General features: G+C 44.2%; 1 protein-coding gene across 4 annotated transcripts in view; it reads left to right on the forward strand.

Moving 5' to 3' along the window:
* The window catches only part of WDPCP (WD repeat containing planar cell polarity effector), a 281255-nt gene that overhangs the window by 228239 nt on the left and 35810 nt on the right, over window positions 1-17206 (forward strand). The window lies entirely within an intron of this gene.

Genomic DNA, 17206 nt, shown 5'->3' on the forward strand with positions numbered 1-17206 from the left:
CTCCTCCCATCCTAAATGTCAGGCATCAAAGGGGTTGAACACCTCAGAGTTGCAGCTCTTGTCACTTCTCAGCATCAAACTCCGCTTCTTCCCTCAGCATCTTTTCTTCCTCCTTCACCGTTGCGTTCCAAAGAACAAAGAGTGTCCCCCTTTAGCTTCTGGGATGTTTGGTCTCTGAACCTTTTGAGGGCCTCCTCCACCCGATGCTCCTGTTGACAGAGTTTTATTTAAATGGCTAGGAATAGGATGCCTACATTTCCATGACTAGCTCTTCAGAACACAGCATAACAGTACATTGCATTGTTATGGTTAAAAAGTAGCACTCGTACCAATCTGTTATTGAAATATGCAATCTGGCAAAAGTAGCTCTGTTGACAGTGGGAAGGGCGTTATGGGTTAGTAAATCAAGTCTGAGGCGAGCACTCTATTTTGACATGTTCTAATTGCACACTTTCTGTTTACTTGACAGTGCATTAAATTTTAGAAGTAGGGCAAGAGGTATGGCTTAGAAACAAAGATGAACATTGTTGTTTCTTCTTCAAATATAATATTTCACCTGTTGAAAAAATGTATGTACCCTATAGTGTCCTACTTTCCAAGTGTTGATGTTTTCATTCTAAGATTACTTTTTTACAGGGAAAAAAAGTCAACTGAAGCAATAAACCTCGTTAATCGGGGGTTTTCAAATGCTGATATGGTTGCATAGTCTTTTAAAGGCCTTTGGGCATTAGACCTATAGAATGTGATATTAGTTATTGGCATGTCTGTGCAACAAAGCACTTGAGAGAATGACTGACAGGCCATAAGTGCATATCAGAGAGAACTGTGCTTATATCTGCTTCAGTGACTTTATTAGCCACACCCTTCTTGTAAATTGTAAACTGTCAGTCATGGTTCTATAGTGATGTTTAAAACAAGTCAGGGTCTAATACCCCAACTTCTTTTATGTCCTAATGCCATAAGGTACGTTTAGAAAATACATCTGTGTTTTGTCTCAGTGTAGGATTTGTCTAGGAGACATTGAATAGTGAGCCCTATAAGTGTGATTTGAGCACAAAATGAAGTGATAGTGTGTGTGAACGTGTATATTACATACATAATATACACCGCTTACATACATACTTAGTTATGCAGTGTGTAACTTATATACTGTGTCTCTATAGAGATTTGCACAATGTATAGTTAACATGTTGTATAAGTTTACATAGTGTATGTTACTAATACATACTGCATCAATGTTACTAATTTGGGCATATGTGTATAAATACACACACACACACAAGAAAAAGTGAAACAAGGGTTTCAATTACATGGAAGGCATATGCTAAAACTAGAAACTTGAAATCTAAGGCCCCCAATTCTGTATTTTCTAAAATCAAATATATTACCTACACTATTTGAGAAGAATTAAAGAAGATAGCACGCCAAATTCAGTTTTGGTGTATGGAGACCCACTGCTCATTGAATTCAGTGGGAGTTGGGCTTTCTTATGTCTGGACTACATTTAGTTTATACCTCTGTATAATCCACTGACTACGAATATATTAGTCTTATAGAGACCATGATGCTGTCCTGTTTTGCCCCTGTAGGGCTTATTTTGTTTTGGGTGAAGGGCTGGTCCTATATTTTTTCTCCTAATTTTTTTTAAAGCTTCTTTTAATTACTCTATGCTTTGCACACTCAAACTTCAATGGCTTACAATTTTTCACTTGATCAGAAAGCTGATTTAATTTGCTGCAAGGTTAAATGTTAAAGGTTTCAGTCCTATGACCATGAATTATCAAATTAAATTCAGAGCATTTAGTGTAATTGCTTTAGTAACTTGGGTGCTTTCTAACTACTCCTCTTCTGAATTTTAGTCTCTGAAGGACAGATCCACTAAAGAAGCCTTGAGGGGCACAGGTGGGCTAGGTTGTTCTTTGGGTTTCACCTGTGGGGTCTTTGGGTATCTATTCAGTCTGACCACATCCTGAGACCATGTCTGATGAGGCCTGCTCTGCTGACAAGTGAGAGAATTTAAACACCTGTAGGTTTCAGATGTTTAAGCCCAAATCAGTTTTGAAGTAACAAGAAAGGGTGAGCAAATGGTTCACATTTCAGGCAGTTGTCAGCTAAATATGTGCACTGGTCTGTTAACTATTTGGCCAGGCACATCTTGACTGTTTCGCCTTTCTTTTTGCCCTTAAAAGGCAGCTGTATAATATGAGAGAGTTTATCAGAAATGTCATTTTCATGGGCTAAATAGTAAAGCGTCTGAGTAAAATCAAAAATAAAAAACTTAAATATAGCTCATAAATTATTTTAAAAGTACTTTCTTATTTTTCTGAAGCAAACCACTTGCATTAATTTTCAGCTCTCTTACAATATTCTCTGTAAAAGCTGAGAAACATTCTTAATCCACATGGCCGTGGGGTGGGGAAAACAAATTAAAAAAAAAAGGATAGAGTGTCAGTCTTAAATATGCTGCCTTTAGATAGCTTAAATTAGACATTTATTCTCTCCTAAATGCATGTACAGAACTCCCATGCATTTTAATAGGCATGTGTGTTCAACCAGGGAGAGAATGTATTCCATGCTGACTTAGTTTTTTTTTTAAATTCCCTTGGTTTTTTGTTTGTTTGTTAAACCTTTGATGTCTCGTAAAGGTATATTACCCTCCTGATAGACATGAAGGGCATTTGGAGCTTTCACAATACATTACATAATGATAACACTCGTCAAATATTTCTCCAGAATATGTACCAAATATTCAGAGTTAAAATATATGTACATAAACTCTAACCACCCAGCTATAGTGACAATTTCAGAAAGGACTAATTATATGCTACTGTAATCTACCATATAGCATGCAGCTGGCTTCCTGCAGCCATGTAGCACCCCATTTCCTTCAATGGGGCTGCATTCCAGTGGAATAGTTCACACCTTACTACATACTGCAGCATCAGAGCTTAAATATCTTGTCAGGTAAATGTATAAAATTCAGATTAACATTGCATATGGGGAAAAATAAAGCCTGTCTTATATGATGCTTACAGTATTATTATTAGATGCAGTTATTTGTTAAGCACCAACAATGTGCATGGTCCTGTACTTGGGATCACATGAGACAGACTCCATCCCAATGATCTGCCTAATCACATAAAAAAAACCCTACTTTTCCAGTAAACTAGAATGGCTTTTTAGAGTATTTCTATTTATTCATTTAAACAGATAAAAATCTACTCCTGCCAAGACTTGTTATTAGTAAATGTCAATTTCACCATACACACACAAGCCGACCAAAAAAAAAATATTTCCATTGAAAATAATCTAAGTTTACAAATAGGCAAAGAAAGAAAAATGCTACTTGGGAACTTAGAGTTATATTTAAGGATATTTACTTTGTATATTTTGATAGGTGATATTGTCAATTTGTGTTTTAACAGTTATAGAAATTTAACTTTTTAAATCTTATCAGGTTTCATTAAAAAATTATCTGCCTCCTCCCATACAAATTTAAATTGATAAAAATAAAAATGCTTAAAAATAAACATTGATACTATCCATCAAAATTGTAAAAATAAAAATTGAATTCTGCAAAGCCTAGAGATAAGCATGAATAATCTGTCTATGCAAGACTCTCGGAGTTCTTGGCGAGAAATAAAAATACAGGTCTATTAAAGGCTTATCACTAGGAAAAGACACCAAGGTTAGCAACTTCAGTGTAGTTTACCAGGATGTACATCTCAACTTGTTCTGTAATGAAGACATAATTAACATCTTCTACCCTCAGTGTAACCAGGCGAATTTGATGGCGATGTAGCTGGTGGAGATCTACCCACATAGACCTTGGATCAGCTACATTGAGGTAGAATATGTTAAGTTGGGGCTTCACTAGGGAAAGGTCAAGGTAGCTAACCTCAGTGCCTTTTCCTAAGACACAGGCAGTGATGGTACAATGGCAAACTAATAACCTTTCCCTGCACAAAAGAAGCCTCACCACAGAACCAAAAACTTTCCTCACTGCAGATCTTGCAAAAACATAATTGTCCCAATAAAAATACACACCCCTTCCCAAATTCCTGCCCCAAAAGATGAGTGTATATCATATTATTCAGACTGTTTCAGACCAGGGTCGGGAAATAATTCCAAAGTTAAGGGGCCCTCCCAGAGAATGCAGCTCCCTCTCTTATAGACCAATGGAAGTTCCAGGTCAGACACCTCCACGGGTCTCAGCTGTGGCAGTACTGTGTATGCTACTGTGTATTCTGAAGCTTTGTACTGTGTATGCTAAACAGTTTCGTAAAAGCTTTGGAAAGCATAATGCACTTGCAAGATGTGCAGTATATAAAATGAGAGAGCTACTTTGGTTTATCGTTCAAAGGAAGAAAGACGGCAGGAAATGCAGTGTGGTTTAGTGGGTACAGCACTGGATTGGCTGTCAGGAGAGTTGAGTTCTATTCCCAGTTTGCCACTAACCTACTGTGTGACCTTGGGCAAAGCACTTCACTTTTTTGCTTCAGAGTGGTAGCCGTGTTAATCTGTATCAGAACCTATCCTGAAGGACGACCCATCACTCTCACAGATCTTGGGAGACAGACCAGTCCTCGCTTACAGGCAGCCCCCCAACCTGAAGCAAATACTCACCAGCAACCACACAGCAAAAACACTAACCCAGGAACCTATCCTTGCAACAAAGCCCGTTGCCAACTGTGTCCACATATCTATTCAAGGGACACCATCATAGGACCTGATCACATCAGCCACACTATCAGGGGCTCATTCACCGGCACATCTATCAATGTGATATATGCCATCATGTGCCAGCAATGCCCCTCTGCCATGTACATTGGCCAAACTGGACAGTCTCTACGCAAAAGAATAAATGGACACAAATCAGACGTCAAGAATTATAAAATTCAAAAACCAGTTGGAGAACACTTCAATGTCACTGGACACTCAGTTACAAACCTAAAAGTTGCTATTATTCAACAAAACCTTCAAAAACAGACTCCAACGAGAAACTGCAGAACTGGAATTAATTTGCAAACTGGACACCATTAAATTAGGCTTGAATAAAGACTGGGAGTGGATGAACCATTACACAAACTAAAAACTATTTCCCCATGCTAATTTTCCCCCTACTGTTACTCACACCTTCTTGTCAACTGTTTGAAATGGGCCATCCTGATTATCACTACAAAAGTTTTTTTTTCTCCTGCTAATAATAGCCCATCTTAATCGATTAGTCTCATTAGAGTTGGTATGGCAACCCCCATTTTTTCATATTCTCTGTATGTATATATATCTTCCTATTGTATTTTCCACTACATACATCTGATGAAGTGGATTTTAGCCCACGAAAGCTTATGCTCAAATAAATTTGTTAGTCTCTTAGGTGCCACAAGGACTCCTCGTTCTTTTCACTTTTTTGTGCCTTTGTTTCCCCTCTTCACCCTTTGTCTGGCTTGTCTATTTAGACTATAAGTTCTTTGCAGCAAGGGCTGTCTCTTACTACATGTTTGAATGGCATCTATTACAATGGGGTCCTGCTCTTGGGTGGGATCTCTTATAGGAATAAAAAAATATTTTAAAAGTATAAATAGTAAGGGGAGCATACATCCCATAATTTGTTTTCCCAAAATTTGAAGGCTGAGGGAATTGAGGGCACTAAGCACTTTGCAACATCCAGTTCTATCTGTCTTAAATGCTACAATTAAGCAAGGCAAATGCCAAAGATAGTTGGCAATCTTGCAAACTGCTTATTGCTGGCACCTCTTTGCATATGTTATGATCGTCTATGGCAACCTTGAGTGATTGTTTTAATAGTGGATGGTTGTTACTGGAAGTAATTATAATTTGCAAATACAGAGGTCTTTTATCTAAAGATCTCAAAGTGCTGTATGTGTATGAATTAAGCTTCACACCATCCTGTGAGGTAGATGGCTTCATTGTTGTTTTTATAGAGAGATTCGCCCAGGAAACCAGGTCAGTTTCTACCTGATTGACATCACACCTGAACAGAACTGAGCAGCCAATGAAAGGGCAGGAATTTGGGGATGCCAGTGTGAATGACCTTGCACCCACTATCAGCCAGCCAGCTCTGCCTGCGTCAGAGTGAAAAAGCACAAGGCCTCAGCTGGCAGTTGCACACTCTGGAAAGATTCGGATGTTAGTTTTTCCAGTTTTAGGTCATCCTGTAGCATTCAGAGTGGTGCTAAAAAGAGCAGCAAAACCAGGAAAGTGTGGAGAAAAACAGATGGATTTGCCATTTGTTGTAGCGCATGAGGCAGTGTAAACCAGCCTGGGTTTTGCCAAGCCTCTAAAACACTGTCCACAGTGACATCTGCCATAAATAACCCTCTACCCCAGACTCTTAGCTATCGTTTTTCCTGACGAAGAACGGCAAGTCGCTTTGGAACAGGAAGGCTGCACTGGTGCTCAAATGGTCTTTGTTAGAAGATGGAGCTATTGTTCCTCCTCAACCTTCCTTCCTTTCCACGTTAATAGTAAAAGGTTTGCATTGCAACTTGAGTCCAACTAGACAACATCTCCTCTCCCTCAGTCAAAACCAAGAAGCTGGCTACATTAAAGATATGTATTATTAAACCCTTGTGCGTCTTGCCAGCAAAGGTTGAAAATATTCCTTCATCGGCTCCTACGGATAATCTTTCTTTATGCATAAGGATCACTTCTTTGAGGAGTAAGTGTGACAGGGTCCTGAGCATTACACAGTCACTTGTCCACCGCTCCTCAGGCAATATTGATTTGGCAGACCCCCTAATGTTTCAGATAACAGCATTGAAAAGGAGGTTCTCAAAGTAGTTTGCTTTGCAAGGCCCTATTCTTTTTCAAAATATCACTAAATCGTTAACGCTGATTCTGCCCCCCCGTCTGAAGAACATCATATTAGCTTTGAAGAAGAGAAGCCCAATAATACTATTCCCTTCCTTCCATCCAGTGCCCCAAAAGTTAAGTAACAGCATCTGGGTTATGCCAAATAGGTGCTTCATTCTCCCTGCAGACAGAAGGGCTTGTCTAGATGAGGAAAATTTCTTGAAACAGCTTTTGTGGAATATCGACTGCTGTGAACATTCTATTCCAGAATAAAAAAAATCACTTGATTTCTGAATAATGAGCACCATTCCAAAGCCGAGCAACTTTTCTGGAATAAAATCACTTTTATTGTCCAGTGTCCACCCAGAGAGCTATTCCACAATAGTTCATTCAGCAAGAGCAATTCTGGTCAATTCCCCTGTGTAGACAAGCCTTTAGTAATACAAGGCAGCCATGTAGGCACAAAGTCTTAAAATTTGTTCACCGGGAGCCAGGTTTTCAGGGAGTCTCCCCTTCCTGAAGAGAGCAACACCAATCTCAAAGATCCACTAAGGGTATGTCTACACTACGGAATAAGGTCGAATTTATAGAAGTCGGTTTTTTAGAAATCTGTTTTATATATTCGAGTGTGTGTGTCCCCACAGAAAATGCTCTAAGTGCATTAAGTGCATTAACTCGGCGGAGCGCTTCCACAGTACCGAGGCTAGAGTCGACTTCCGGAGCGTTGCACTGTGGGTAGCTATCCCACAGTTCCCGCAGTCTCCGCTGCCCATTGGAATTCTGGGTTGAGATCCCAATGCCTGATGGGGCTAAAACATTGTCGCGGGTGGTTCTGGGTACATATCGTCAGGCCCCCGTTCCCTCCCTCCCTCTGTGAAAGCAAGGGCAGACAATCATTTTGCGCCTTTTTTCCTGAGTTACCTGTGCAGACACCATACCACTGCAAGCATGGAGCCCGCTCAGGTAACTGTCACCCTATGTCTCCTGGGTGCTGGCAGACGCGGTACGGCTTTGCTGCACAGTAGCAGCAACCCATTCCCTTCTGGCAGCAGACGGTGCAATACGACTGGTAGTCGTCCTCGTCGTGTCCGAGGTGCTCCTGGCCATGTCGGCTGGGAGCGCCTGGGCAGACATGGGTGCAGGGACAAAATTTGGAGTGACTTGACCAGGTCATTCTCTTTAGTCCTGCAGTCAGTCCTATTGAACCGTCTTATGGTGAGCGGGCAGGCGATACGGACTGCTAGCAGTCGTACTGTACCATCTTCTGCCAGGCAGGCAAGAGATGAGGATTGCTAGTAGTCATATTGTACCATCTTCTGCCAGGCAGGCAAGAGATGAGGATGGCTAGCAGTCGTACTGTACCATATTCTGCCGAGCAGCCATGAGATGTGGATGGCATGCAGTCCTTCTGCACCGTCTGCTGCCAGCCAAAGATGTAAAAGATAGATGGAGTGGGTCAAAACAAGAAATAGACCAGATTTGTTTTGTACTCATTTGCCTCCTCCCCTGTCTAGGGAACTCATTCCTCTAGGTCACACTGCAGTCATTCACAGAGAAGGTGCAGCGACGTAAATCTAGCCATGTATCAATCAGAGGCCAGGCTAACCTCCTTGTTCCAATAAGAACGATAACTTAGGTGCACCATTTCTTATTTGAACCCTCCGTGAAGTCCTGCCTGAAATACTCCTTGATGTACAGGCACCCCCTTTGTTGATTTTAGCTCCCTGAAGCCAACCCTGTAAGCCGTGTCGTCAGTCGCCCCTCCCTCCGTCAGAGCAACGGCAGACAATCGTTCCGCGCCTTTTTTCTGTGCGGACGCCATACCAAGGCAAGCATGGAGGCCGCTCAGCTCACTTTGGCAATTAGGAGCACATTAAACACCACATGCATTATCCAGCAGTATATGCAGCACCAGAACCTGGCAAAGCGATACCGGGCGAGGAGGCGACGTCAGCGCGGTCACGTGAGTGATCAGGACATGGACACAGATTTCTCTGAAAGCATGGGCCCTGCCAATGCATGCATCATGGTGCTAATGGGGCAGGTTCATGCTGTGGAACGCCGATTCTGGACTCGGGAAACAAGCACAGACTGGTGGGACCGCATAGTGTTGCAGGTCTGGGACGATTCCCAGTGGCTGCGAAACTTTCGCATGCGTAAGGGCACTTTCATGGAACTTTGTGACTTGCTTTCCCCTGCCCTGAGGCACATGAATACCAAGATGAGAGCAGCCCTCACAGTTGAGAAGCGAGTGGTGATAGCCCTGTGGAAGCTTGCAACGCCAGACAGCTACCGGTCAGTTGGGAATCAATTTGGAGTGGGCAAATCTACTGTGGGGGCTGCTGTGATGCAAGTAGCCCACGCAATCAAAGATCTGCTGATATCAAGGGTAGTGACCCTGGGAAATGTGCAGGTCATAATGGATGGCTTTGCTGCAATGGGATTCCCTAACTGTGGTGGGGCTATAGACGGAACCCATATCCCTATCTTGGCACCGGAGCACCAAGCCGCCGAGTACATAAACCGCAAGGGGTACTTTTCGATAGTGCTGCAAGCTCTGGTGGATCACAAGGGACGTTTCACCAACATCAACGTGGGATGGCCGGGAAAGGTGCATGATGCTCGCATCTTCAGGAACTCTGGTCTGTTTCAAAAGCTGCAGGAAAGGACTTTATTCCCAGACCAGAAAATAACTGTTGGGGATGTTGAAATGCCTATATGTATCCTTGGGGACCCAGCCTACCCCTTAATGCCATGGCTCATAAAGCCGTACACAGGCAGCCTGGACAGTAGTCAGGAGCTGTTCAACTACAGGCTGAGCAAGTGCAGAATGGTGGTAGAATGTGCATTTGGATGTTTAAAGGCGCGCTGGCGCAGTTTACTGACTCGCTTAGACCTCAGCGAAACCAATATTCCCTCTGTTATTACTGCTTGCTGTGTGCTCCACAATATCTGTGAGAGTAAGGGGGAGACGTTTATGGCGGGGTGGGAGGTTGAGGCAAATCGCCTGGCTGCTGGTTACGCGCAGCCAGACACCAGGGCGGTTAGAAGAGCACAGGAGGGCGCGGTACGCATCAGAGAAGCTTTGAAAACCAGTTTCATGACTGGCCAGGCTACGGTGTGAAAGTTCTGTTTGTTTCTCCTTGATGAAACCCCCCGCCCCTTGGTTCACTCTACTTCCCTGTAAGCTAACCACCCACCCCTCCTCTCTTCAATCACCGCTTGCAGAGGCAATAAAGTCATTGTTGCTTCACATTCATGCATTCTTTATTCATTCATCACACAAATAGGGGGATGACTACCAAGGTAGCCCAGGAGGGGTGGTGGAGGAGGGAAGGAAAATGCCACACAGCACTTTAAGCACAGCACTTTAAAAGTTTACAACTTTAAAATTTATTGAATGACAACCTTCTGTTTTTTGGGCAATCCTCTGTGGTGGAGTGGCTGGTTGGCCGGAGGCCCCCCTACCGCGTTCTTGGGCGTCTGGGTGTGGAGGCTATGGAACTTGGGGAGGAGGGCGGTTGGTTACAGAGGGGCTGCAGTGGCAGTCTGTGCTCCAGCTGCCTTTGCTGCAGCTCAACCATACACTGGAGCATACTGGTTTGATCCTCCAGCAGCCTCAGCATTGAATCCTGCCTCCTCTCATCACGCTGCCGCCACATTTGAGCTTCAGCCCTGTCTTCAGCCCGCCACTTACTCTCTTCAGCCCGCCACCTCTCCTCCCGGTCATTTTGTGCTTTCCTGCACTCTGACATTATTTGCCTCCACGCATTCGTCTGTGCTCTGTCAGTGTGGGAGGACAGCATGAGCTCGGAGAACATTTCATCACGAGTGCATTTTTTTTTCTTTCTAAGCTTCACTAGCCTCTGGGAAGGAGAAGATCCTGTGATCATTGAAACACATGCAGCTGGTGGAGGAAAAAAAAAGGGACAGCGGTATTTAAAAAGACACATTTTATAAAACAGTGGCTACACTCTTTCAGGGTAAACCTTGCTGTTAACATTACATACATAGCACATGTGCTTTCGTTACAAGGTCGCATTTTGCCTCCTCCCACCGCGTGACTGCCCCCTCAACCTTCCCCCCTCCCTGTGGCTAACAGCGGGGAACATTTCTGTTTAGCCACAGGCAAACAGCCCAGCAGGAATGGGCTCCTCTGAGTGTCCCCTGAAGAAAAGCACTCTATTTCAACCAGGTGACCATGAATTATATCTCACTCTCCTGAGGATAACACAGAGAGATAAAGAACGGATGTTGTTTGAATGCCAGCAAACATACACTGCAATGCTTTGTTCTACAATGATTCCCGAGTACGTGTTACTGGCCTGGAGTGGTAAAGTGTCCTACCATGAAGGATGCAATAAGGCTGCCCTCCCCAGAAACCTTTTGCAAAGGCTTTAGGACTACATCTAGGAGAACCGCAAATGCCAGGGCAAAGTAATCCTTTCACATGCTTGCTTTTAAAACATGTATAGTATTTTAAAAGGTACACTCACCAGAGGTCCCTTCTCCGCCTGCTGGGTCCAGGAGGCAGCCTTGGGTGGGTTCATGGGGTACTGGCTCCAGGTCTAGGGTGAGAAACAGTTCCTGGCTATCGGGAAAACCGGTTTCTCCGCTTGCTTGCTGTGAGCTATCTACAACCTCCTCATCATCATCATCTTCTTCGTCCCCAAAACCTGCTTCCGTATTGCCTCCATCTCCATTGAAGGAGTCAAACAACACGGCTGGGGTAGTGGTGGCTGAACCCCCTAAAATGCCATGCAGCTCATCATAGAAGCGGCATGTTTGGGGCTCTGACGCAGAGCGGCTGTTCGCCTCTCTGGTTTTCTGGTAGGCTTGCCTCAGCTCCTTCCGTTTCACGCGGCACTGCTTCGGGTCTCTGTTATGGCCTCTGTCCTTCATGCCCTGGGAGATTTTGACAAAGGTTTTGGCATTTCGAAAACTGGAACGGAGTTCTGATAGCACGGATTCCTCTCCCCATACAGCGATCAGATCCCGTACCTCCCGTTCGGTCCATGCTGGAGCTCTTTTGCGATTCTGGGACTCCATCATGGTCACCTGTGCTGATGAGCTCTGCATGGTCACCTGCAGCTTGCCACGCTGGCCAAACAGGAAATGAGATTCAAAAGTTTGCGGTTCTTTTCCTGTCTACCTGGCCAGTGCATCTGAGTTGAGAATGCTGTCCAGAGCGGTCATAATGGAGCACTCTGGGATAGCTCCCAGAGGCCAATACCATCGAATTGTGTCCACGGTACCCCAAATTCGAGCCCGCAAGGTCGATTTAAGCGCTAATCCACTTGTCAGGGGTGGAGTAAGGAAATCGATTTTAAGAGCCCTTTAAGTCAAAATAAAGGGCTTCATTGTGTGGACGGGTGCAGGTTTACATCGATTTAACGCTGCTAAATTCGACCTAAAGTCCTAGTGTAGACCAGGGCTTAAAGAGACATTTTTTCAAAGATGCTGGCATTCTGTTCCTATACTTTGCCAGAGCTCTAATGGAGTAGATTTCAGAGTTGTTGTTTTTTCCCCTCCTCAACAGCTTTCACTTAAGATGTGAAGAAGAAATTCCACCTTGCTGAGTATCTTAGTATCTGCAAAATGCATACCAAGATTCCATCTCCTATCAGTCAGGTCTACCACTGAGTTTTAATGTAGCCCACAGAGCCCTCTGGCTTAACTCTTCATTAGTGGGAGAAATGTCCACTCAGTGAAAATTAATGGCTCTCCCCTACTGGAGTAGTTGCCTTGATCCCCTTAATCAGACCCTGAATTGCTTGCCCCTGACATGTAGGAAGTGCAAAGAATATCCCAGTAGGGCTCATTCCTGATACAGAGCTAACTTTCTATATGTCTCTTCTGTAAAGCAAGGAAAGAAGAAAGTGTCCCTCCAAGTCAAAGGGTTGTCACCAGCAGCAGAGGTCTGAGGGCACATGAACATACATAATGTCATTTTACCTCCAGGACCCCTTTGCATTAGAGGCTGCCTCCTTCAGATTAAGCTGCAATGGAGCCACATCATTTCTAGCTGGGGGGCCGGGTTCATGAGTGCTGCAGGTTTTCATAGGCTTTCATCAGTTTTCCTCTTTATCCAAAATTGTCCAGCTCTCTCCCGCTGTTTCTCAGGACAAAGGAGTGATGGGATAAAGTCAATACAAGACCTCCTTGCCTGGGTGCTGTGACATCAGTCCCAAGGTTTTTTTTGCCACCCACAATAACTATAGCATCGATTCAGACCATTAATTTATTTCATTTGAAAGAAATTGTCTGATTGGGATTGCATTAGCCCAGATAGACTTCCTATGGTTGCCACCAAGATGTTCAACATAGAGTCCACCTGTGCAAACATTGGAGTCAGTGCCCCAGGGAATTTCCTCATATCAAAAGGATATAGAGGATGTGTACCTGCATGTCCTTATTGCCTCCAAGAATCAACTGTACATACAGTTTTGCTTTAGTAATCTGTACTTTGAGTGTTGCAATCTCCCTTTTGGTCTTGCTGGCACCTAGAATTTAAATACCGTTCAGAACACGTGTTAGTGACCCATCTCCAGGAGCAGAGAATTGCAGTGATTTGTTATCTCAACAATTAGGCGGTCTGTAGCAATTCCTTTTGAGATTTTGAGACACAATTAGCCAACTCTGGCACTCTAGCCTTGTCCGAGAGCTATCAATTTGTTATAAACCTGCTCAGAAATTTCCCGGTGCTGTCCCAAAGTCTTGTCTACCTGGACATCTTTTTCTGTATCAACCTCAAAAGGGAGCCTTCTTGTCAAAGAACAGCCAAAGTAAAGCCAGGAGTCTAGGAGTTCCAGGTCCTTCCTCTCTTCACCAAAAAAATGCACCTATTCCAGTTGCTTGTCTCCTATCTCAAGGTGGTTCCCTGCGCTGGCTTCTGGTTTTCCACCCTGCACCTGTTTCTTCTGAACTGGAGTTCATCAGTCCCAGGACTTGGAGACACTAATAAGTATCCAGCTGCATATCAAAGTTTCCCTCTTGTGGCAACTTTAGGAGTCCAGTCTATTAAGCAGTTTCACTAACCAATCTCTGAGGGGTAGTGCTGAAGACAGACGGCATATGGGGGGCAAAACGGCTAAGGGTAATTGTCCCATTTCAAGACAAAATTAGAGACATATGTTGTGCTACAAGCTATAAGAAAGGCCTTGTTTGCATTCTGGGGACTGTCATCAGAGAGGCCTGGCCGTTCTAATTGGGTCACAGTTCAATCGTGGTTGCCTACCTGTACTGGCATGGGGGATACCCAGTGTCCCAGGCAATGCTTTGAGTACAGCATGCTGTTTCAATGAGCAGAGAAGAACTTTACTGCCCTCATCCCATCTTGCAGGAAGAGCAAGTCATCTGAAGCCCAGAACTCAATCTTTCTTGTGGAATGGGGTCTTCTTCCAGTGGTCCTTCTCTCTCTGCTATTCAGGCAGAAGTTTCTTGTCCAGGATTTCTTCACTTTTCCAGTGAACATCCAGTTTTCCCAGGCTTTGTTCCAGGACCCTCCGGCCTATCAGAGGGCATCTTCTCAGGCCTGTAGCCCAAGATTCTCCTTCACATGTTTCTGGATTCCTCCACAGACTTGTAGCGGGCGGATGTGGTTCTGAGCCAACTATCCATAGAATGCAAGTCCCTTCTGCTCTGCTCTTCTGATGTCTAGGAGCTTTCTGGTGCCACAGTCAATTCATTAGGCCTAACAAATGTCCCCTTAGCACTGAGTCCATAGTACAATTATTTCCTTTCCAAAAATGCCCGTAGAGCTCTTTTTAGAATAAATCTTTCCTTCAGATTGATTCTTCCTGCCTGGAGGCTGAATCTACAGTTGCAAGCTCTGTAGGGCCTCTCTTTGAAGACAAAACATTCAGTGAAAAGCATTTAACCCTTAAGGTTCTTTTTCTGGTGACCATTTTATTAGCTTGATAGGTCTCCAAGCTGGCAATAGTTGTTGAGTGCCAACATTTGTGATGCTGCAAGCTGTTCCTTTATTTCTCTACAAATGCCCTTCCTGTTTTCATCAGCTCCAGGAAATTGTGTTTCGTCTTCGACTGATTGCACATGTGTATTTCTCTCTTGGTGTACATGCACCCTGTGTGCAGTCACCAGAATTTTTTCCCTCGGTGGTACCCGTTGGGGCCACTCAACTGCCCTCTGCTACTGCGTGCTCCTGGCATTGGTATAAAGGGCGCGGCCGACCCCGAGCCCCCTCAATTCCTTCTTACAGCCCATGATGATCACTGGAACTGCTCTTCTTGCTTTTGCAAGTACTCTCCATGGACTGCGTTCGCTTGTATTTTATTGTAAATAGTTTAGTGTTATTAAAGTTATTAGTGTTTAGTTAGGTTTGTTTACCCCATCTGAGGGATTTATTCAATTCCTGGTACGTTGGTCACTGGTCTTCAGGCCCCTGTGTTTCCTGCAATAAGGCTATGCCCATGAATGACTCACACTCTAGGTTCTTGAAGTGCCTCAGGGAAGCTCATATTGGAGAGTGTTGCCAAATTTGCAGGGACTTTAAGCCTTGCACAAGGAAAGACCATGAAGCCAGGCTAAAGTTTCTCCCTCGGAGGTGGCTTTGAGACCTTCATCAAAGCCAGGTCAGTCAAATTCAGCACTGACTGTCTCAGTGTCAGTAAGGAGTGTGCCTTCTGCCATGCCTGACTCCCAGCACCGTTCACCATCCCCAATGTCTAAGAAGAGGCATAAGAAGCAGAGTGCCGAAAGGATGAGGTCCCTGGCCCTGAAGTCTGCTAGGTATGGGGATAAGAGTAGAGCGAGGTCTAAATCTAAGCACTCCTCTGCTTCGGTAACACAGGAGATGGCACTGTTGACTCCAGCACCTAGGCATGTTCCGTGGAGTCTGGAGCTAGAAATTACTAGATTCCCAGGATGCCAGAGCCCAGTTTTCCTTTGTTTGCGAACTGCTTTTTCCATTTCCTCAGTGCTTGGTCCTGTGTCCCTACAGACCATTGGATGTTGAGCACTGTACAAGTGAGATACACCCTCCAGTTTATTTCCTTTCCACCTTCCCTCTCCGTCCTTCTTCAGGGACCCCTCTCACGAAGAACTTCTGGGTCAGGAGATTCAGTCTTTCCTTCATTTGGGAGCCATAGAGGACGTTCCACAGAATTTAAAAGGGAAGGGTTTCCACTCCTGTTATTTCCTAATCCCAAAAGCAAAGGCAGGTTTCAGACTTGTCCTAGACCTGAAACAGCTCAACAACTGACTCAAAAGATAAAGTTCTGCATGGTCACTCTGGCATCCATCATCCTCTCTCTGGACCTTGGATTTAAGAGCTGCCTACTTTCATTGCCAATACCGTGAGGGCACAGAAAATTCCTCAGGTTTGTAGTGAAGCTGGAACGTTACCAGTTCACAGTGCTTCCATTCGGCCTCTCTGCAACTCCTCAAATGTTCATGAAATATATGGTTGTGGTAGTAGCATTTCTGAGGAAACTAGGAGTGCAGATCTACCTTTACCTCAATGACTGGCTAGTCAAGAGACGGTCCAAAGCCCAGATTATATCCAGTGTTTGACTCATTCAGTCAGCATTCAAGGCCCTAGCCCTATTGATCAATGCAGACAAGTCTACTCTTTGTTTGGAACAGAGGAGAGAGTTTATAGGGGTGGTGCTGGACTCTAGCCAGACCAGAGCATTCCTCTCAGAGTCAAGATTCCAATCTATCTGGTCTCTAGTGACATAGAAATACAGGACTGGAAGGGCCATCGAGAGGTCATCTAGTCCAGTCCCCTGCACTCATGGCTGGACTAAGTATTATTGACCATCCCTGACAGGTGTTTGTCTAACCCGCTCTTAAAGATCTCAAATAATGGAGATCCAACAACCGCCCTGGGCAATTTATTTTAGTGCTTAACCACCCTGACAGCTAGGAAGATTTTCCTAATGTCCAACCTAACCCACTCATTCTGCAGTTTAAGCCCATTGCTTCTTGTCCTATCCTCAAAAGTTAAGGAAAATAATGTTTCTCCCTATTCCTTGTACTTGAAAACTGTTATCATATCTCCTCTCAGTCTTCTCTTCTCCAGACTAAAACACACACAGTTTTTTCAATCTTCCCTCATAGGTCATGTTTTCTACACCTTTAATCATTTTTGTTGCTCTTCTCTTCTACTTTCTTCAATTTGTCCTCAAGTTTCACCCATCGCAACAGCCTGAAACTTTATGAGGCTCGTAGGCCACATCGCCTCATGCACATATGTAGTACAATATGTGAGGCTCCGGACATGGCTGACCTCAGTGTACTCACCAAGCCATCTTCAACTGGACATTGTGCTCATTGTACCTGCATGAGTTCTAATTTCCCTAAACTGGTGGTTGGATCCTCCCAATGTTTGTGTGGGCATTCCCTTCATCGCCCTTAACTGTCAATG

The sequence above is a fragment of the Lepidochelys olivacea genome (assembly GCF_965140295.1).
Source record: "Lepidochelys olivacea isolate rLepOli2 genome assembly, chromosome: 3".
Classification (NCBI taxonomy): Eukaryota; Metazoa; Chordata; order Testudines; family Cheloniidae; genus Lepidochelys; species Lepidochelys olivacea.